General features: G+C 39.1%; 1 long non-coding RNA gene across 2 annotated transcripts; it reads right to left on the minus strand.

The window, feature by feature from the left end:
- Positions 1-492: 492 nt before the first annotated feature.
- LOC124524845 (uncharacterized) lies at positions 493-13,618 on the minus strand. Of its 2 annotated transcripts, none has more exons than XR_006965325.1 (3): positions 13,508-13,618; positions 3,789-3,857; positions 493-659 (listed from the first exon to the last, which is right to left on the minus strand). It is a non-coding gene; the product is annotated as an uncharacterized LOC124524845 (long non-coding RNA). The 2 variants fall into 2 exon arrangements; XR_006965326.1 differs by lacking the exon at positions 13,508-13,618 and adding an exon at positions 5,111-5,240.
- Between the last annotated feature and the right edge of the window lie 6,508 nt (positions 13,619-20,126).

Here is a 20,126-nt window from a genome sequence, read left to right on the forward strand (position 1 = left end):
TTATGTTGGCTCCCCCAAAGGAGGTTTCAGCTCTTCAAATATTAACTCCACTATTAAGTTAGTGCAGGTGCCATACATACTCTAGTAATAGGTGAGCTGTCTGTCTGAGGGTTCGCTGTTCTCTGAGTTTCCATGGGTGTTTCAGTGGGAAACCAGACAAGGCCACATCAGAAACTGCTAGTTAGATGCCACATGAAACCAGCAATGGCTCATTTTGAGTTAGATTTTAAAAAGCCCATTTATTCTACAATGAAATTTCATTAATTTTTCACACTCCACAGTTTAAAGCTATGTGATGAAAAATCTTGCTTTATCTCTGAGCCAAGGCAGTATAGATTTTAAAAAAGAACACATTGAATTGTATACTGTATTTTTTTAAGTTTATTTATTTAATTAGTTTTTAGTAATCTCTATGTCCAACGTGGGGTTCGAACTCACAACCCCTAGATTGAGAGTCACATGCTCTTCCAACTGAGCCAGCCAGGTTCCCCTTAGATTTTTTTTAAACAGCCAGAACATCTTGTTGTCACATGTTTGTGTTGAAAGGATTAGGGAGAATCCTAATTTCCTCCAGGTGTTATGGTATCTCTTCATCATAGCTGGTCGAAAAAGGACTGGAAAGATGATATCTCCCTCCTTGTTAAAAGTGGTAGTCTTGCCTGACCAAAAGAACAAAGGACAGGGTAAGGGTAGGGCAGAAAGTCCTTACCTGACTGCTGGAAGATAACTACATTGTTCCAAACACAGAACTGATGCTTGTTGAGTGAATAAATGGTGACCTGTTCTTGAACATGTACAAAATGCCTCCAGAAGACTCCAAGAAATATTTGGGGTGGGAAGTCCTTTACAGGAAGCAGGTCTTCTGTGAACTGGTGACGTTTCCTCTGTGAGTGAAGGTGGGCTCATGTTTTTACAAAAACTTTGTGAGGCTGGGAAAGTCCAGGATGCTTCTGTTAATTAAAATGATCTAGATCCCCATGTTTCAACACTTGTTTAGCCATAGAATCTTGTTAAGCAGAAATTCTACATTTAGAACAGATAGAAGTGGAGCTTCTCTGGATGGAGAAACCTGGAACACACTCTCCTTGGATCCCTTCCTCCACAGAAGGATCCATAGAATGCAGTTTGAAAACAGAGGCAACAGATCAGTTCTGGGCTGATTATCTAAATCCTGTGAACAGGTTGAAGTGTATTTAATTTTTGCCCTTACTGTACCTCATACTAAAGTTAAAACTTTGATCCACTGATTTCCTAATCAAATTCTAGAAGGTTACTCAATTTGTTCTTGGCTTCATATAGAAAAGAAAAATACTACCAAACTTAAGCTCCACAAATTGAATACTATGACAAATGCTATAATATAGTCTGCCATTTGACATCAACTTTGCTTTGAGTCTTCCAATTTTCAAGGCAAATGTATGAGGGATCAAAGTTCTACTTGAGGGGGGAAAATATCACTGCTTAAGACCCCATCATTAAAATGTTATATGACAGTACATAAGACTTAGGGAATGCATTAGAGGTTGGAATGAGTTTCATTTGATCATTTTCTTTTCATGTTGTTCCTATCATTCAATTTATTGATAATTTCACTGATAGAGTTTCATTTGATAAAAAGTTTGGGTCTTCTAACAGAGCCCAAGATCATGGTGAGTACTTCTTTTTTCCTTTTTCTTCTTTCTTTCTTCATTTCTTTTTTTCTTTTGCAACAGTTTCATTGAAATAATAATTCACATGCCATATGATTCACCTATTTGAAGTATGCAATTCAATGGTTTTTAGTATGGTCACAGTTGTGCAACCATTACGACAGTCATCTTTAGAACATTTTACATCACTTTTAAAGGAAGCCCGTGGGGAGCCAGGATGGCTCAGTCAGTTAAGTGTCCAACCCTTGGTTTAAGGTTAGGTCATGATCTCACTGTTTGTGAGTTCAGGCCCTGCATCAGGCTCTGTGCTAACAGTGCAGAGCCTTCTTTGGATTCTCTCTCTCCCTCTCTCTTCCCTCCTCTGCTCTCTCTTTCTCTCTCTCTCAAAAATAAATAAAAATTTAAAAGGAAGCCCCATTATCTTTTCAGCTATCACCCTTTTATGCACTCTACCACCCTAAGTAGCCACTAATCTACTCTTCATCTCTAGAGGTTTGCCTATTCTGGCCATTTCATATACATGGAACCACATGATTTGTGGTCTTGTGACTGGCTTCTTAGCACAACGTTTTCAAGGCTCATTGATGATATAGCATGTAATCAGTACTTCATTCCTTCTTATGGCTGAATAATACTCCATTGTATGAAGAACCACATTTTGTTATCTATTCATCAGCTGATGGATATTTGGATTGTTTCTACATTTTTTTGACTATTATAGATAATGGTGTTACTAATATTGTATACAAGTTTTTCCATAGACATGTTTTCATTTCTCTTGGGTATATACATAGGAGTGAAATTGCTGAGTCAAATGCTAATTCTATATTTAACCATTTGAGGAACTGCTACCAGCAGTGTATGAGGGTTGCAATTTCTCCATTTCCTCACCAACACTTGTTACCTGACTTTTTTATTATTACCATTCTAGTGAGTGTGATGTTGTACCTCATGGTTTTGGTTTGCATTTCCATAATGACCAATGATGTTAAGCATCTTCTCATGTCCTTATTGGCCATTTGTATATCTCCTTTGGAGAAATGTCTACTCAGATACTTTGCCCATTTTTAATTGGGTTATTCACTTTTTATTATTGCATCATAGGGGTCCTTTATATACTTTATTTTTTGAGAGAAAGAAAGAGAGAGCATGAAAGCAGTGGAGGGGCAGAGAGAGAGGGAGAGAGAGAATCCCAAGCAGGCTTGGCTCTGTCAGCATGGAGCCTGATGCAGGGCTTGATTCCAAGACCACGAGATCATGACTTGAGCTGAAATGAAGAGTTGGATGCTTAACCAACTGAGCCATACAGAATCCCCACGGGTACTTTTTATACTCTAGATGCATGACTCTTATTAGATATATGATTTTCAAATATTATCTCCCATTCTGTAGGTTGTCTTTAACCTTTTTGATAGTATCTTTTGGAAGTACATAAGTTTCTCATTTGGGTAACGTCCAACTTATCAATTTTTTCCTTATCTTGTTTATGTTTTTGATGTCATATGTAAGAATCCATTTCCCAGTCCAAGGTAACGAAGATTCATCCCTATGTTTTCTTGTATGAATTTTATAGATTTGGCTCTTACATTTAAGCCTTTGATTCATTTGGAGTTAATCTTTGTATATAATTATTTTTATTATCTCTTTCTTCTTTCACTTTTAGGTATCCAGAGGTGGAAGAATCAAAATCAAGACAACCTGACTGAATAACATGTAGAAATATTAATAAACTGGTTATTAGTGTATTGAAGAAGGGGAATATTGAGGCAATGGGGTTAGTTGGTTTTATGTTTGTATGACATATTGTGTGATCTACACATCCAAAGCTTTCTGGGTAAAATTGTGGTCAAACAATATTCAGAATTTCATCTCCACTTCCTTGCAAATGAACACTTCTTCCATTTTACTTATGAATATTCATACCTTGTTTCCATTCTTGCTATACAAGCTGTTTTGAACAGTGCTGCTTACATAACCCAGCTTTTGTTCCTCATTAAAAAAAAATCTGCTTTCTCCACAGGCGTACACACACACACACACACACACACACACACACACACACAATGCTACCTCTTTCCAATATGCTCATGTGTTTGCTGGCACAGATGTCCCTACAATTCACCTCTTCTCGTCACTCACCTTTTAAGTCTTGTATACATCTGAAGTTTCTTACTTATTTTTGCAGGCGCATTTCAGCATGGGGCCAATCTGGATGATAAGAAGAAAACCCACAATGGTAAGGAAGGGCAAGATAACACACTAGAGTATTTAGTCATTCCTTTGTGTTTTAGTATAGAAATGTAAGATTTAGCCATGGAGTAAGTATAATGCATAATTATCACATTTGGGATGCTAAACACAGACACTGCATTCACTCTGTGCGTAGAGTTAGATGTGGTTCATGGAAAATGCAGGTTTTGCATTTTTCCAACAAAATAAGTGAGTGGGGGTGGAAGGAGACTGGCATTCTGATGATTATTTCAGAATACTAATGCCTACAGAAGCCGTGGCAATGTTGGCTGGTCTCCACTGCATTATGTCGACAGAAAATTGAGGGTTTCCCATTCCTCATTAGATGTCTCTTATGGAAGCAGCCCAACAGGTACTTTCGATCAACCAACAAGGAATTCTTTTGCCCCTCTATGAAGAAAACATTGTCTGAGTGCTCAAGGAGAGCCAGGCCAGGAAAATTAAAATAATACTCATGAAGAGACTGGAGGACAATTAAGTATCAGATTATGTGATCCTGAATATAAGGGCCACAGAAGTACAATGAGGAGGGAGGTCAGTGAGCCTTGGTGGTGGGAGTGGTGGAGGTGTCATAAAGCTTTCATGGAGTATGTAGGTTGGGATTGGGTTGTGGAGAATGAAAACAATTTTTAACATTAAAGGAGGAGGGGAAGAAGGGCTATACCTTATGTGAGGGAGAAGGACAGAAACTAAGCCTGATGATGGACCAGGCACCAGAGCAGGCCTTGTTACAATCTCACTTAGAATGTTTAACAACTCGGGGCGCCTGGGTGGCACAGTCGGTTAAGCGTCAGACTTCAGCCAGGTCACGATCTCGCGGTCCGTGAGTTCGAGCCCCGCGTCGGGCTCTGGGCTGATGGCTCAGAGCCTGGAGCCTGTTTCCGATTCTGTGTCTCCCTCTCTCTCTGCCCCTCCCCCGTTCATGTTCTGTCTCTCTCTGTCCCAAAAATAAAAAACGTTGGAAAAAAAAAAAAAAAAGAATGTTTAACAACCCTGAAAGAGGGTGTGATAAGTACCCCTTCAAGGAGTTTAATTACTTGGTCCTGGTCACACAGCTTCTAAATAGTAACGTAATGTTTGGATAAAAAGTTCTGAATTTCTTCCCCAGCAACGCACTTTATAGCTGCTGTCCTGCAGGCTCAGAGACTGGAGCTATGATCAATTCTCTCTGCTTCAGCTCTGGTTCCTTCCTACTGCTCTCTCTGACTTACCAGGCAACACAGAGACTGAAAACCTCTGTCAGATCAGTGGGTTCCCAACTTGTGGATCCTTAGAATCTTCTCAGGAGTTTAAAACAAGCAAGCAAGCAAACAAACAAATAGGATCTATTTCTAGACCCCACTCCAGACCTAATGAAACCAAACATCCAGAGATAAGTTGCTTAGATCATTTCCAATTGTCCTCCAGCACTCCATATATTACCATGGAAAAGTAGGCCGAGTGATAAATGTCTGTCAAATGCATAATACATTAGCTAAAGTCATTGTTTAATCTAGTGATTTGATGACTGTAAGTTTCTTGTTTGCCTTGTTTTGTTTCTTCAGTATTATGCCATGGTCATTCTTTTGGGGAAATATCTATTTCTGAGTGATGAACATGAGGACTGTGGGCTTTTCCCAGCCTGGAGTCCATCCATTTGGAGTGAACCCAAAGTGCATTTCACCAACGCTTACACAAAGGCAGATGTGGGGCACCTGGGTGGCTCAGTCAGTTAAGCATCTGACTCTTGCTTTTGGCTAAGGTCATGATCTCATGGTTCATGAGATCGAGCCCTGTGTTGACCTCTGCGATGACAGTGCAGGGCCTGCTTCGGATTCACTCTCCCCCCTCTCTCTCTGCCCCACCTCTCAAAATAAATAAACTTAATTTTTAAAAAAGGAAAGAAAGGCAGATGCATGTCTCCTGGCACTGTGGGAAGATCCACACACCAACTTGCTTTGCAATCCTGGCTCTCTTTTAATCCTAGTCTAACCCAGTTGTGTTAAAACCAGCCTTGACTATTTCTATTTTCCCAGACTAACACATCAATGTTTTGTATCCTCTTTACAATTGTCCTATGGACTAGAAAGGTGGTTGATAGACCCTTGCTGATTTTCCTAAATGCGCAAATCAACAGTGGTTGCTGACTTTTGTAGTAGGGTAGAAGACGGGAGATTGGCAAGTAAGCTTACTTGGTCTTTATTAATTCCATTTGTAATGTGATTTAATGTCCAGTTGTAGATGGGTTTTGGGTTGTATTATGTTCATCAGGTTGATTTAAACATTGCTTGATTTGGTTGCAAAGTGAAGTGCTTGATCAAGTGGTTCTGTGATTTTTCCATCACTTTTCTTTCCATATCCATCCATTTTACCACGCGACCAAGGCTTCCCACTGCATCATCCAGATCTCACAGAGACATGCGATTGGAGATATGCGACCACGTAATTAGAAATACGGGAGTTCTCCAAGTTTAAGAGTGCTTCAGTCATAGACATAATTATTAGTGTAATAAAAACAGGAAAAGTCTAAATGAGATTCACCTCCCTTTAGTATCCAGTGGATCTCAGATGATATTTCAGCTTTGGTTCATTTTCCCTTCTGCATTTATTATTCCATTATTATAAAATGTCACTTTGCCTATAAAATATTTTGCCTTGCTGTCAAGTTTTATTTGGTTCAGGTTTTAAGTCAGAAGCATTTGTGGCTGAACACTCCTGTCTGTGCCAAAGGAATTTTCCAAGCTACGATGTTTGTTAGTTTTGTAAATACACACATTGTTTCTAAGGTAGTTTGGGAACAACATTGGCTTTAAAAAACTACACACTAAAGCAAAAGACACACATTCGCAATATGACTCAGGTCTGATGGGAACATTCCTTATCATATAAACTGAACTTTAAAAAATTGCTTTTAGAATTGATTTAGGTGGAAGAAAAGAGGCAAATAATCTATGCCATTCATAGGACAGTAGTCACTAGGGAGAAGAGCAAACTGTTTGAAGCAAAAAGAAAAGAGTTCCTTAAAAGCTTTAACACACACGAGATGATTCAGTTTTGCCACATTAGCCTGGTCTGCTCCACTTTCCCACCCACCATTTCAATTTTAGTGACCTTTTCCTTATCATCAGGCTTTCAAAACCATCATCCAAATTTCCAGCTGCTTCTCCTGCCTGTAAAACACCAGCCAACCTGGTGGAAGCTCCCACGGTTGCCCTTTCCTCCTACTGCTTCTTCCTAAATAGAAACTCTTCATTAAATTAATTGTCTCCATCTAGTTTGATGGGCAACAGCCTGTTACCAGGGGCCTATCCCTTCCCTTAGTCTTTGAAAGGGGAACGAATCAAAGTACTGACTGTAGTGCCATGAGAAACAGTTTTTATTTTTAAAAAATCCAGTAGGAACTCTGGTTAATTGACACATTCAGTATGTTTTAGTTTGTGCCCATAAGATTTATATGACCAGACAAATGTAATGTTCTACCTACAATCTACCAGATTGCTTTTACCATAAAATAAGCCTTCTTTATTGCTGATGTTTGCAGGGTGCGTCCCTTATGCAGTGCATAAGAAGAGACATGAATTATTTTAAGAAAGCCAATGATTCTCATATAAATCCAGTTTTCAAGTGTTTGTCAATAGACAAGATAGCTAGGGGCGCCTGGGTGGCGCAGTCGGTTAAGCGTCCGACTTCAGCCAGGTCACGATCTCGCGGTCCGTGAGTTCAAGCCCCGCGTCGGGCTCTGGGCTGATGGCTCAGAGCCTGGAGCCTGTTTCGGATTCTGTGTCTCCCTCTCTCTCTGCCCCTCCCCCGTTCATGCTCTGTCTCTCTCTGTCCCAAAAATAAATAAACATTGAAAAAAAATTAAAAAAAAAAAAATAGACAAGATAGCTTACCATCACCTATAAGGACATGGGCACTTTTGACAAGAGCATAAATCAGTTAATAGATTTAACTTATTTTCAGAGAAGGGGATTTACTTTAATGAGGTTTTGCTTTTGCTAAATCTATCATGGATGGAATTCCTACCTTTATCACAACTCCGGATGAATTGCTTAGACCACCCTTTAGAATGTATCACAATGGCCACTGTCAGCTTTCAGTCACGACAACAGAGGAGCACCAGTGATTTGTGGCGAGTACCACACTGATGTGTATGTACTCGTGGATTATCTCCATTTCAGACTCCATTGTTACCAACCGAGTTGCATTAGGTATTGTTCATTATGACTGAATAACTGTATTTTAAGTTGCATACAACCTTACTGTATGAATAAAGGCTAATAAAGAACCAATGAGGAAGGAAAATCCCAAACTAAGTGTACTAAAAATATTCTACATTTTTTTTGTTAATTTACAATAAAATTGAGGCCTTCCGATGAAGCATCAATCCACTTCTCACTGAAAAGCGAGGGTGCGGGCTTGGAAATCATCTCACTTGGTCATAACCAATGCTCAACAGTGAGATCTGACAGATCATTAGCAGGAAAAAGGGAAGAAGTGTGGTTCTAGCTGAAGGTTAGGGAAAGAGACTGAGAAGACTTTAATGTCATGCAAAAAATAAATCATGTGCAAAATAATGGGCCCATGTGTGATTGCTCCGTGAGCTTGCTTTTGCGCTTAGATTATCCCTCAATACGTTAGACTTCTGGACCAAAAGGAAAGGTGAAGGATAGGGGACAACAATATTTTCAGGTGATCCCAGCCAGGAGAAAATGCAATAACTGTACAGTTGAGTTCAAAAGCCAAGAGGCAGCAGACATCCCTGATTCAGCCACATAGACAGCCCTTTCATGGCAATTTGCAAAGGTGGGTTTTTGTACTGGGTCCAATTGTCTTGATAAATAGTGCAGCTGATAAAAGCCTCCTGGCAAGGATCTTGCAGTAATTGAATAGATCCCCAGGCTGGCTGCCATCCGGGAATATAGTCCCAGACACCCGCATGGCAGGGCCACTGGGCAGCTCACCCTGGTCAGGAGTACCTCCCTGCTCTCAGAGCCAGAGGCTGCATTCCCACTTTAAAGGAGTCTCATTTCCCCCATTTTCCAAGAACAATGGGTTTTCAGCCTTTAGTGTGCCTGGGAATCCACTGAGCTTGGCTCACTCCAATTCTCCCGTGCACAGAATGGACGGTGATTTAATGTGGATTTTCATTTCTGCCTCAACAGAATGGATTTCCTGCATGAATCACCTTTATTGTGGTTTTATCCTGGGCCACTTAGCCAAGTTATAAATGATCTTTAGAGGCATGAGATAAATCTTCTGCCCCTTTGATTCACCAATTCTATGAACCAAAAAAGCTTAGGCTTATTTAGCCATCTATTTTCAGAGACGCCAACAAGGCTTTTGGTAGGCTGACGGCAGAAGACGGATGGGCAGTTTTGGGGTTGTCTATGAAATGGCTCATGCGAGAATTCCTTGTATTCCCTGCCCTGTCATTTGTCTTCCCAGATTCCCTTAGCAGATCTTCTTCCACCTCCGAATTCATGTTGTGTGCAGGGCTCTATCTTTTCAAAGTTGCAACCTTGTTCCTAATACCACCTTGAACAGGTTCCTCTGAATACCGACTGGGGCATTTCTGGGTAGGATGGGCCAAAGTGGGTTCCACGAACTTCCAGGATCAGCCTCATTAACTAGGTGAAGCTATCAGTGTTCTATTTTCCCTTCCTCTCTCTCTACGCAAAGAAACAAACAAAAAGCAGAGATTGCATTTCAGGCAGTTAGTTGCCTTCCGAACATATCTTCAATTTTTTCTTTCACCCTCCGTCAGTCCTTCAAATCAATGTCTTATTTTGGGAATGTTCCTAGTAGCTCAAGGCGGTTCACAAAGAGTAGATTTCCTGGGTGAGCATGTGAGCAGTCCCCCTGATGACAGGGGCCCTGTAGGCTCTTGGAGCTCCGCTTGGGACTGGCCTTGCTCGCCCGAACGAGGCTGCTCTGCTCTTCTCTCCACTGCACGTTCCCTTCCCAGAAGCCAGCACTCGGGTAATCTGTCCTTGTCAGGATCTGGCACTGATGTGTATAAGTAAACATCCAAAGGCAGCAGCCAGATAAGGAGCATGGCTAATTCCTCCCCGCTCATTGCAGACCTCTGTCTGGGACTCACCCTGTCACCTGGTGAGTTTGTCTTTTTGCAGGGGATAAGTGCCACTAGAGGCAGTTGGGAGTCTTCCTCAACAGGTTGACTTTCATTTCTAATGAAGCTTTTCAGAGACACCCTGGCCCTCGACTACATACCAGGAGGAGGACATGAGGTAGACCCTCTATGCAGGTTTATGGATATGCTCTGTTGGTCCTTCTATGATAATAATTTGTGCCCATTTCATACATCAGTGCCTCTTCAAAGTGATGGCCAATACCCCAAGAGGGACCTTAGCTGGATGAAAGTTATCAGCTGCAAAGCCCAGAAGTTCATTTCCCTGGCAAGAAGGAAATTTGGCAATAGTTTAAAACTCTTTTTTTTGAAGTATAGGCACATGAGCAGTTACAAAAAAATAGTACAGAGTGGCCTGATGTTACCATTATTCAGCTCTCCCCCAGTGATACCATTTTTTATAATATAGTACATTAATACAATTAGGAAATTGGCAATATTTTCATGGCAAAGGAGAATAAGCATCAAAAAGCCTTAAATGTACACTTAGTATTTAGAGTTTTGGTCCAAATTTATTTCTTTACTTAAAGAATGGCTATAGGCGTGCCTGGATGGCTTAATTGGTGGAGTGTGCGACTCTTGATCTCGGGTTGTGAGTTTGAGCCCCATATTCAGTGTAGAGATCACTTAAAAAATAAAATCTTAAAAAAAAAAAAAGAATGGCTACAAATTGGTCACATGGGGACACTCCATGTGTCCCAAAAAATAAGGTGCCCATTAAAAGCCATTGCAGGCTATTTTGACCTCTACTCTCACACAGAAGAGATTCTATGCAAAAAGTGGTACACTATTCAGAAAGAGAGGCTTTCAAAAATAAGGGCCTCCAAACACTCTTAGTTACCTTTAAAAATAGGTGTTCTTGGGGCGCCTGGGTGGCGCAGTCGGTTAAGCGTCCGACTTCAGCCAGGTCACGATCTCGCGGTCCGTGGGTTTGAGCCCCGCGTCGGGCTCTGGGCTGATGGCTCAGAGCCTGGAGCCTGTTTCCGATGCTGTGTCTCCCTCTCTCTCTGCCCCTCCCCCGTTCATGCTCTGTCTCTCTCTGTCCCAAAAATAAATAAACGTTGAAAAAAAATTAAAAATAGGTGTTCTTGGCTAATTGGGTCACTCCTGGCATCTTTTTATGGGGTCCAGTTCCTCAGATATCTTGACTACTATGTTGGCTGAATGAAGTTCAGGAATAATGGAAGAGCCAGCCTTTTTAATAATTGTGTACCTAGGATGGGTTGGCAGAATGTGGTTGATATTTATTTATTACATAGGAGGTAAGAGCTCAGCTCCTGAACTCAGACAGGACAGGCTTAAGTCTGCCTTAAACAGACTTTCTGATAAAAGTTGACTTTGAACAAGTTATTTGACTGCTCTAAGCCTCAGTATTCTTGAGCATAAAATGAGAATGACATAGTACCTGAGAAATCAGTGCCAATTGATTGGAAAATCTCGGGCATATAGTAGGTGCACAATAAATTTAGCTGTTGGTATGAACAATCACTTTTAATTAGGGTATTCTGGGTAATAATTTTTATTTCATTCAGTTACTTCAAAGTCAGTCCAGATAATTTGTGAAATATCTTTCAGTCTTATGGTATGAAAAGTAGCTGGAGGAGATTTACTGTTCCTCCTATTTGGAGAGCCATTTGGATTTCCACTGAAGTTATTATTTTCAAATAGTAATTGCTTAATATCCCATCATGCATTATAAACCATTGCATAACTTCCAGATTAACTGTTTGTTGAAAAGGTATGTGCATAATAACATAGCCTAAAATTGGATCAAAACATAGTCACAAGATTTTCAAGTCTAAAGTTAATATAACCGAGGTCTATATAACCAACTTAAAGTTAATGCATCTAGACCCATATTTACCTGGACATTTATTTCTAAAGTAACAGATACCAGGTTGGCTGAGTGGCTCAGTTGGTTAAGCATCCAACTTCGGCTCAGGTCATGAACTTGTGGTTCGGGGTTCAAGTCCTGCATCAAGCTCTGTGCTGACAGCTCAGAGCCTGGGGCCTGCTTCAGATTCTATGTCTCCCTTTCTCTCTGCCCCACCCCTGCTCATATTCTCTCTCTCTCTCTGTCTCTCTCAAAATAAATAAATATTAAAAAAAAAAAGAAGGTAACAGATACCATTGGAAGTGCTTGTAACAATCAGTCAAACATTAAGGAACATTAATTGTTTTTGAAAAAATGTGTATTTGTTGTGAAAAGTAGATCTGTTACCATGGTTGCCTATGTCTTGTTTATAATTGTAGGTTTTCTTTTCCTGGGAGTTAAAGTAGTTTAGGAACCAATAGCAAATCTACCCTTTCAACATCAGCCCTACCTCAGTTGATAATTAGTTAATAAATCACTGAAAATTGCATGTAAATAATTTCAGACTTTAGATTTTAGAGTGAATGGAGAAACATCCCCAAAATATGTTTACACTTCTTTTTAAACAGAATATTAGACTCCCATTTATGTTGGCATAAATTAGTAGCATGAAAAAAAAATCTCAAAATTTTTCTGAAGAATTATCAGCAAACAGTGTTGGGAAAATGAAAGGAGCCTTGATTGTTATGAGGTTTTGTTGCCAGATAATGTGATGCTTTGTAAACAAAGACTGCTCTACAGTGATCTAGCACAAAAGGCAGACCTCTTGGATTGGAAATATGTCCTTTTAGGGTTTATATTTCAAAAACTGACACCTCATAAGTAACTCTAGTCTTTTGGCTTCTTATACTGAGAACCAACCCAAGCGAATTCAGTGCCAGAAAAGGGCACTGATGCCCAGGACCAAAACTCAATCCTCTGTATCAAATGATCATTAGCAATGTGTATCTATGCTTTCTTGGTTTTCCTCTTTTGGGGAGATGGAGCAGACAAAGTTGCTGTCTTGAAATTTTTGTGAACTGTGTTTTCAGAGTAACAGAAATGTTAGAAAAGATCTGTTTCCACTTGGATTCTAACAGTGTGGTCTCAGACAAATAGACGAAACCTGAGGCAATTAGCAAGACTTTCTAGGTAAGCAACCTAGAAAGATTGGTTGATCAACACAAGAAAAGGATAGAGTTTTTAAAGAAAATGTAAGTTAATATCAGATATCTGGATATGGAACTACTTTCGAACATAAAATTAGTGATGGAATGAATCACAAAGAAAAATAATATATTTGATTGCTTAAAAATGAACTGTCACAAGGTCAAATATCCTAATACAATTATATGCCAAACAGGAGCAATTTTAGCCACCAATAGGCACAGGAAAAACAGAATATTTTTAATATTTAACAAGTTTATATTGTAAAAAGAGAAGAGTCACTAAGTAGCAAATGATAGAAAGAGACAATTTACACTAGAAGAAATAGAACTGGCTAATAATTATAATAAGAAAGCATCTAAAATTGCTAATATGAAAATAATGAAATTTAGAAACAAGATACGGTCTTTTCCTTCATGAAATTAGCAAAGAATCAAAATACTAGGTATATAGTGTTACCTTTCAATGTTGTTCCCTCAGTATGGTGAAGGCCAGGGTTCTGGAGGTGAATCATCTGGATCCCAAATCCAGTTGTACGACATTGGAAAAGTTACGCAACTTCTTTGTCAGTCTCTCATCTGTAAATAGGTATGAGAGGATACCTACTTCATATTGGTATGGTTACAGTTAATGATATGACACACATAGAGCATTTCGCACTGTGTCTGGTACATAAGACATCAAAAACAAATGGTAGCTGCTATCAGCTACTGTTACAGTCTCATTCACTGCTGGTAGAAGTTTAATCTACAAATTGCAATAAAAGCAGAAGGCAATATGGCAATACTTAATCAAAAGCGTTAAAAATAGTCAAGTCTATTTTTAGGAAACCATTCCAAGAAAGTAATCTGTTGTGCACAAACATTATGTGCACATGATATGCACAAACACTATCTTCAGATGGTCATAAAGATAAAATGTTCCGAATGATCTAAATGGTCGATAATGGAGAAATGAATTTAACTTGATTACACGGCATCATTCTATGGTGGAGCACAACATGACTATGAAAATTATGCTTTTTGAGGAAGTTTTAATGACTGGCATACACTTATGAAATAACATGAAAGAAGCAGAATATGAAATTATATTTACAACACACCTCAATTATGTGAACATAGATATACATGAAAGACATAAATACAGAAAACTATGAAGGAAACAACATTTTAGTGGCTATTGTTTCTGGGCAATGAGATTATGGGTATTTTTAAAAATATGCTTTTCTGTGCTTACTTTTTCTATAGTGCAGCTGTGTCACTTTTTCCGCAATTAAGACGAAACCTGAATTCAGAAAAGAAGATTTGAGATGGCATAGTGGGACATGTCATTTGTTCCTCATAAAATTTAAAATGTTTTCAAAGCTCTCAGAGGAGAAACAAGAGGAAATAAATCTGTAAGAGACACAAACATAAACACATTTATGTTTTGATCTTGACTGATGCTTATATGGGCTAAACTTAATCTCCACCCACCGTCGAGTTTCTGTTTGCAACTACAGTCAATCAGTTGATTCACAATGTTTGTTTCGGGCCTTCTCTATGCCAGGCACCGGGCCCCGCAAGGGAGACCATGTTGAGCAAAGCAAGACCTGTCTTTACCCTCACTGAGGGGTCAGGGGAAGATATAGCAATTCCAGATCAAAGGCTCAACAAAGACACTCAGGCCCTCATGTATTTAGAGATTTGTAAATTTGTTAGAGCTGTTCTTTAGTTAAAAAAAAATATAAAGTGCTTTCCCTCCTCCCCCCCCCCCATTATAAGGAATGTTTTCTAAAACCAAAAAGAAAAACAAGATGTCCAAAGTGTCTGAGATGCTGGCCTTGTAGATGTGGCTGGAGGAAAAGGTAGCCTGGGTCTCAGGGAGGGAGTTGACGTGTGAGGACACAGGGTTGCTCGCTGTGCTCCAGGTCACAGAGAATGCCATTGTTTGTTCTTGGAAACTGTTGCTTTTGTTCACCAACTCCCCCACCCTGCCCCAAAGGGAGCACATGAGCTATCGCAGTCCTGGCTTACTGTTCCTTTGTAAAGCACCCTCATTCCTTCTTGTCAGCATTTCTACCATTTAGTGACCTTGATAAAGATAATCAAGCAAGCAATAAAAATGGCTCAGAAGAAAGCAGGTTCATATGAAGTTGTTTCCCAGTGTGGAAGAATGAGCTCCTTTTTCACTCTGCCCCATAGTAAATACACACTCACATATCTGCATTTATATTTGTACATGTGCACATACACATATATGCACATATAACAATGCAGACAGGCTTTTTAGAAATCAAAAGGCTGAAGCACATGGAGACATTTTTGTTAAGAGAGAAAATGCACTATGCTATTAGTACATGAAAAATAAAACAAGATTTATATACCTTGAGGGGGCCACAAAGCTTTTCTACAAATGTTATGATTATAATCCCAAGTAAAAACAGATTAGAAAGATTTGTTCGAAATAATAGTTCAGGTAACCACCATTCAACCACCTGCAGCTTCACCTTTTGGGAAAATAATCAAGAATGAGAAAATTCGAAAGTATAGCCAGGGTAGACACTTGACTAATGCAGCCTCCCCTTCCCCCACTAGGCCCCCACTCTTCTCACTCGGTACACGTTTCTGACAAACTACATTTAGCTATCAGCCTTCCAAGACCTCTGCAGATTAGACACAGGAGTCCTCCCAACTGCCTTGGTGTATTGATGGCAACATGAAATAACAACTAAAAGTAAGGGGGAAAAAATAAGAAAACCATAAAATGTATGTGCAAAGATTCAAGGAACAAAGTTGCCTGGTTTCATATACCGTAGAGAAATAGTCCTCAGCGATCCCTGAAGAAATGGCTCCTTAAGTATGCTGTACAGGACACATTTTAACATGCATTGTGCTAAATGTTTCTTTTTTCAGTTTTTTAAAAGTAAACTCTATGCCTAACATGGGGATCCAACTCCAAGATCAAGAGTCGCATGCTATACCAACCAAGCCAGCCAGGCGCCCTACGGATTGTGCTCAGTCTTAAAGAAATGGTTACATTTTATTCTGTATACTCAGTTGAAGTTAGACTAGTGGGAAATTCATCTTAGTATATTGTCCATTTAAAAATATCTTAAAACAAATGAGTTTAAGGGAGCAAGCTTTGACTCAACCAAAACAAACAAACAAAATCTCACTTAAAATAAAAAACAGAGAACTCGTTTCCGGAGTTCATACACACATGAACACCCATACACATATATTCCTATACAATAATTAGCTGCACTTCAGTAAAATGCTTTCTTTTGTGATTCAAGCTAGAGAAAAAAATAAAACAAAACACTGCTTTGGTTTAGAAAAAAAGATTTTTGAAAACATCCGCAGGGAACAAGCAATACATTTCTTTAAACTCCGGATATCAATGTAATTACTTCAAAAGGCAGATCAATGTGGCTCGACTTTTGAATATCTAATATAACTACCACCCATTCCTCTCAGAAGAGATTCATTTTCATTGCATTCTATAAAATACATTTCTTTTCCCCATTCTACAAAGCTCAAACTGCTTTCCAAATATTCTATTACACATAGGGCTGAATCTGCCACTCTGATTTTTTCCTTGCAGTGATGGTAACATAGGAAAAATTCCTCTGGAGATTTTATAGTGAAGCCTATAACCCTTGATCTTCAAGATACAAGCTATAGGAAGCTGAAAAAAAAGTTTCTGAACATCAAACACTTGTCAACTGGGGTTTCTTACCCCTGGACAGATTTAGAGCAATCTAAATCTATTTCTCAGAGTTTTGCATAAAGACCAACTCGAGTGTATCTTAGGAGAACAGACTCAGGCTCCTACTTCATCCCTGCTGTTCTGATGCCGTAATTGTAAAGTGTGGCGGTGTGGATTCTAGGAAAGTGGATTTTCACTGGTACTCTTCGTGGTTGGTGACTTAATCTTTAAGAAGCCCTGTTATCCCCAAAGCTATTTGAACAGGCTTTCCATTCCTCTTTTACTGGTTCTTCATCTGTTCTCTTTATCAAACACACTGGGATTTTAACACAAGATACATATCTGTTTTCAAGTTTAAAATGATACTCTCCTTTAGTTTTGACCTTGCTAAACCAAAGGTATTCATCCATTTGATAGCTTTGTTGGTCTTGACTACACCACCTAGTGTGAAGAGAGGTAATTGCAGGTTCTTTTGAAAACCCAAAATGATTTGAATGCTTGTTTGTATGACTCTAGATAGAGATTTAGCAACCAGAATTTTCCAGCCAATATTTCAATGAGATATGGCCTCCCTATAATTTCTCTAAGGTAGCATTAAATCTTAAGCATTTAGCAGCTATATATGGAATCAAATATTTAAAATTATTCATTATTGGGGCGCCTGGGTGGCGCAGTCGGTTAAGCGTCCGACTTCAGCCAGGTCACGATCTCGCGGTCCGTGAGTTCGAGCCCTGCATCAGGCTCTGGGCTGATGGCTCAGAGCCTGGAGCCTGTTTCGGATTCTGTGTCTCCCTCTCTCTCTGCCCCTCCCCCGTTCATGCTCTGTCTCTCTCTGTCCCAAACATAAATAAAAACGTTGAAAAATAAATAAATAAATAAATAAATAAATAAATAAATAAATAAATAAAATTATTCATTATTGCTGGAACAAATATTTTGTTTAGGGTGAAATTTCGTAAATACTTAGACTGGCATTCCATCATTTTGTATATGATACATGTATATTTATGGTACATTGGCACCTTTGTATAGTCTGCATTTTCAACACATGTACAATTTTGAGTATTTCAGATTCAGGGCAGAGTGTCAGTTAACCTTCTGAATTATTACCAAAGTTGACATTTGAGTCTCTGCATTTGAGATAAGATTGGTGGTCAAAAAAACCATTTGCTTTGCACTTGGTCAGCATTATAATTCCCAGCTTTCATGTTGTTCCTTCTCCTTGGTGACAATTTGTTGGGTAATATGGCACACTCTGGTTTTTAAGAACAAGCTGCCTTTAAAAGGGATAAAGGAAAATTACTGCTTTAAAAAGCTTACTTGACAAATGACACCAGGCAGAAAGCTTAATTTTGTGCTGAATATGAAGCCACTAACATAAATGGATAGTATACCATTTCCTGTACTAAGATTTCATGAATAAAATAGGAGAAGCTAAGTTCTGTCCTCATTCCACCCAAAACTGTAAATCAGAAGTGCATTTTTGTACATATTCCCCAAACTATGCCTTAATTTAAAAAAATAGATAGAAAAATATGATAAATGTGATGTTATAAACAAATATATATCATACACATGATATTAGAAATAAAATTGAAACTATAAAGAAAGAAGAACCCCCCCCCTCCTTTCTTCCTTCCTATTTGTGAGGCAAAATCATATCTCAGGTTGTCTCAATTAATTGCTGCCCAGAGCCTGACTGTGGTCACAGGTGGATGCATTGCAAAATAGTTAGCAATCCATTTACACATGCCTCAAAAGGGGAAAACGTTATTCACTGAATTAAAAGGACTGCCTATGAAAGCAGAGCAGAATCCTTAGTAGTGGAAAGGGTGAGGTGAACAGCCATGCAACAGAATGTACTTGCAATGTGTCTGTTGCTTCTGGCTGTGCTATAGTAAGAGCATAGCCCACTCCAACAAAAATTGTCTCTCTATGCCATGACATCTGCATCTGTGCTGTCTGCCACCTTAGCAAAAGGACTGGTTAGAATAAGTCACTCTGCATCTTTCAAAATGTGTGTCTACAGAACTCTACTTACTCCGAGGGTTTAAAAGTATACTTAACAAAATGGCATCATGGTCAAATAACTCTTGGAACCATTGTATTCAACAATGATTCTTCAATTCTTAGTGTAGGATATTTCAGAATATCTAATTTCACGTATCTTTCTTTTCATTGAGTAGCTCATGAAACAAGTATTTCTAGGAATTTGCTTTAGGAAATGTTGGCTTCATAGGTTATTCTAACTCAGAAGTATGCACATATATGTTGTATATGCGTATATTAAACACAAATTCAGAAAAAAATTGGGCCATTGTTCTTTGTGCTCTGTAATTTACCACATAGTTTACTGTTAATTTGGTAATAGTGCTTTAAAAAATATTTTAGGGGCGCCTGGGTTGCCCCATTTTAGGTGGCTCAGTTGGTCAAAGTCATCCGACTTTGGCTCAGGTCGTGATCTCACGGTTCGTGGGTTTGAGCCCCACATCGGGCTGTGCTGACAGCTCTCAGAGCCTGGAGCCTGCTTTAGACTGTCTCCCTCTCTCTGCTCTTCCCCTGCTTGCGCTCTGTCTCTCTCTCAAAAATAAACATTACAAAAACTTTAAAAAATTGTAAACTATCCATTGTAAAACCGAAATAATCATTCCATGGTGAAATCTAGAGTTTGGAATTGCTACACAGAATATGGGCTTTGTCCTTAAGACAAAGCTTGGTGGGAACAGAAGCAGACATGGAAGAGATAGCTTCAGTATAATGCAAAGATGTGTTTGAGTTACTGCTACAGAATGCTCTGGGAGACCATAAAAATAGAAATTGCTCATTTGTTGGGCATATTTCCTTTGATGGAAAATAGGTCTTGGAGGAGACAATGCTTGAGCTGAATACTGAAGAATAAATAGGGATAAGTGTTTCAAAGAACTGGAATGAGGTGGGGTCTGTGCTCCAGGCAAAGGGATAGCTCCAGGCATAGAAGAGCTTATCCTATAATACGTGGGAAGTTCTGTTTTATGACGAAGGGAAAGGCAAAGATGAAACTGTAGGTAGGAAGGCACCAGGTCATGGAAGGAGTCTGGACACAGTGGTTCTCAAACATGTTGATACATCAGAACCAACCGATCAGTATACATATATACATCAGAATATTTACTGAAAATATTGTCACCACCACCACCTCGTCCACTCTGTTACTACCACTGCTATACTCTTCCATTTTCTAAGCATTGAAGCATTTCATTTACACAATACTATGCAATTCTTAATACAACCCTATATGAGGAAATATTTTTATCTCCATTTTTTCACTTACAGATAAATGAAGATCAGAATGATTAAGGAATCTGCCCAAGGTGATGGCAGCACACAAGATTTGAACTCAAGTATTCTA

The sequence above is a fragment of the Lynx rufus genome, unplaced genomic scaffold (genome assembly GCF_022079265.1).
Source record: "Lynx rufus isolate CCGP_SWC_20201006 ecotype Redwood Valley unplaced genomic scaffold, mLynRuf1.p SCAF_4, whole genome shotgun sequence".
In the NCBI taxonomy this organism is placed as follows: Eukaryota; Metazoa; Chordata; class Mammalia; order Carnivora; family Felidae; genus Lynx; species Lynx rufus.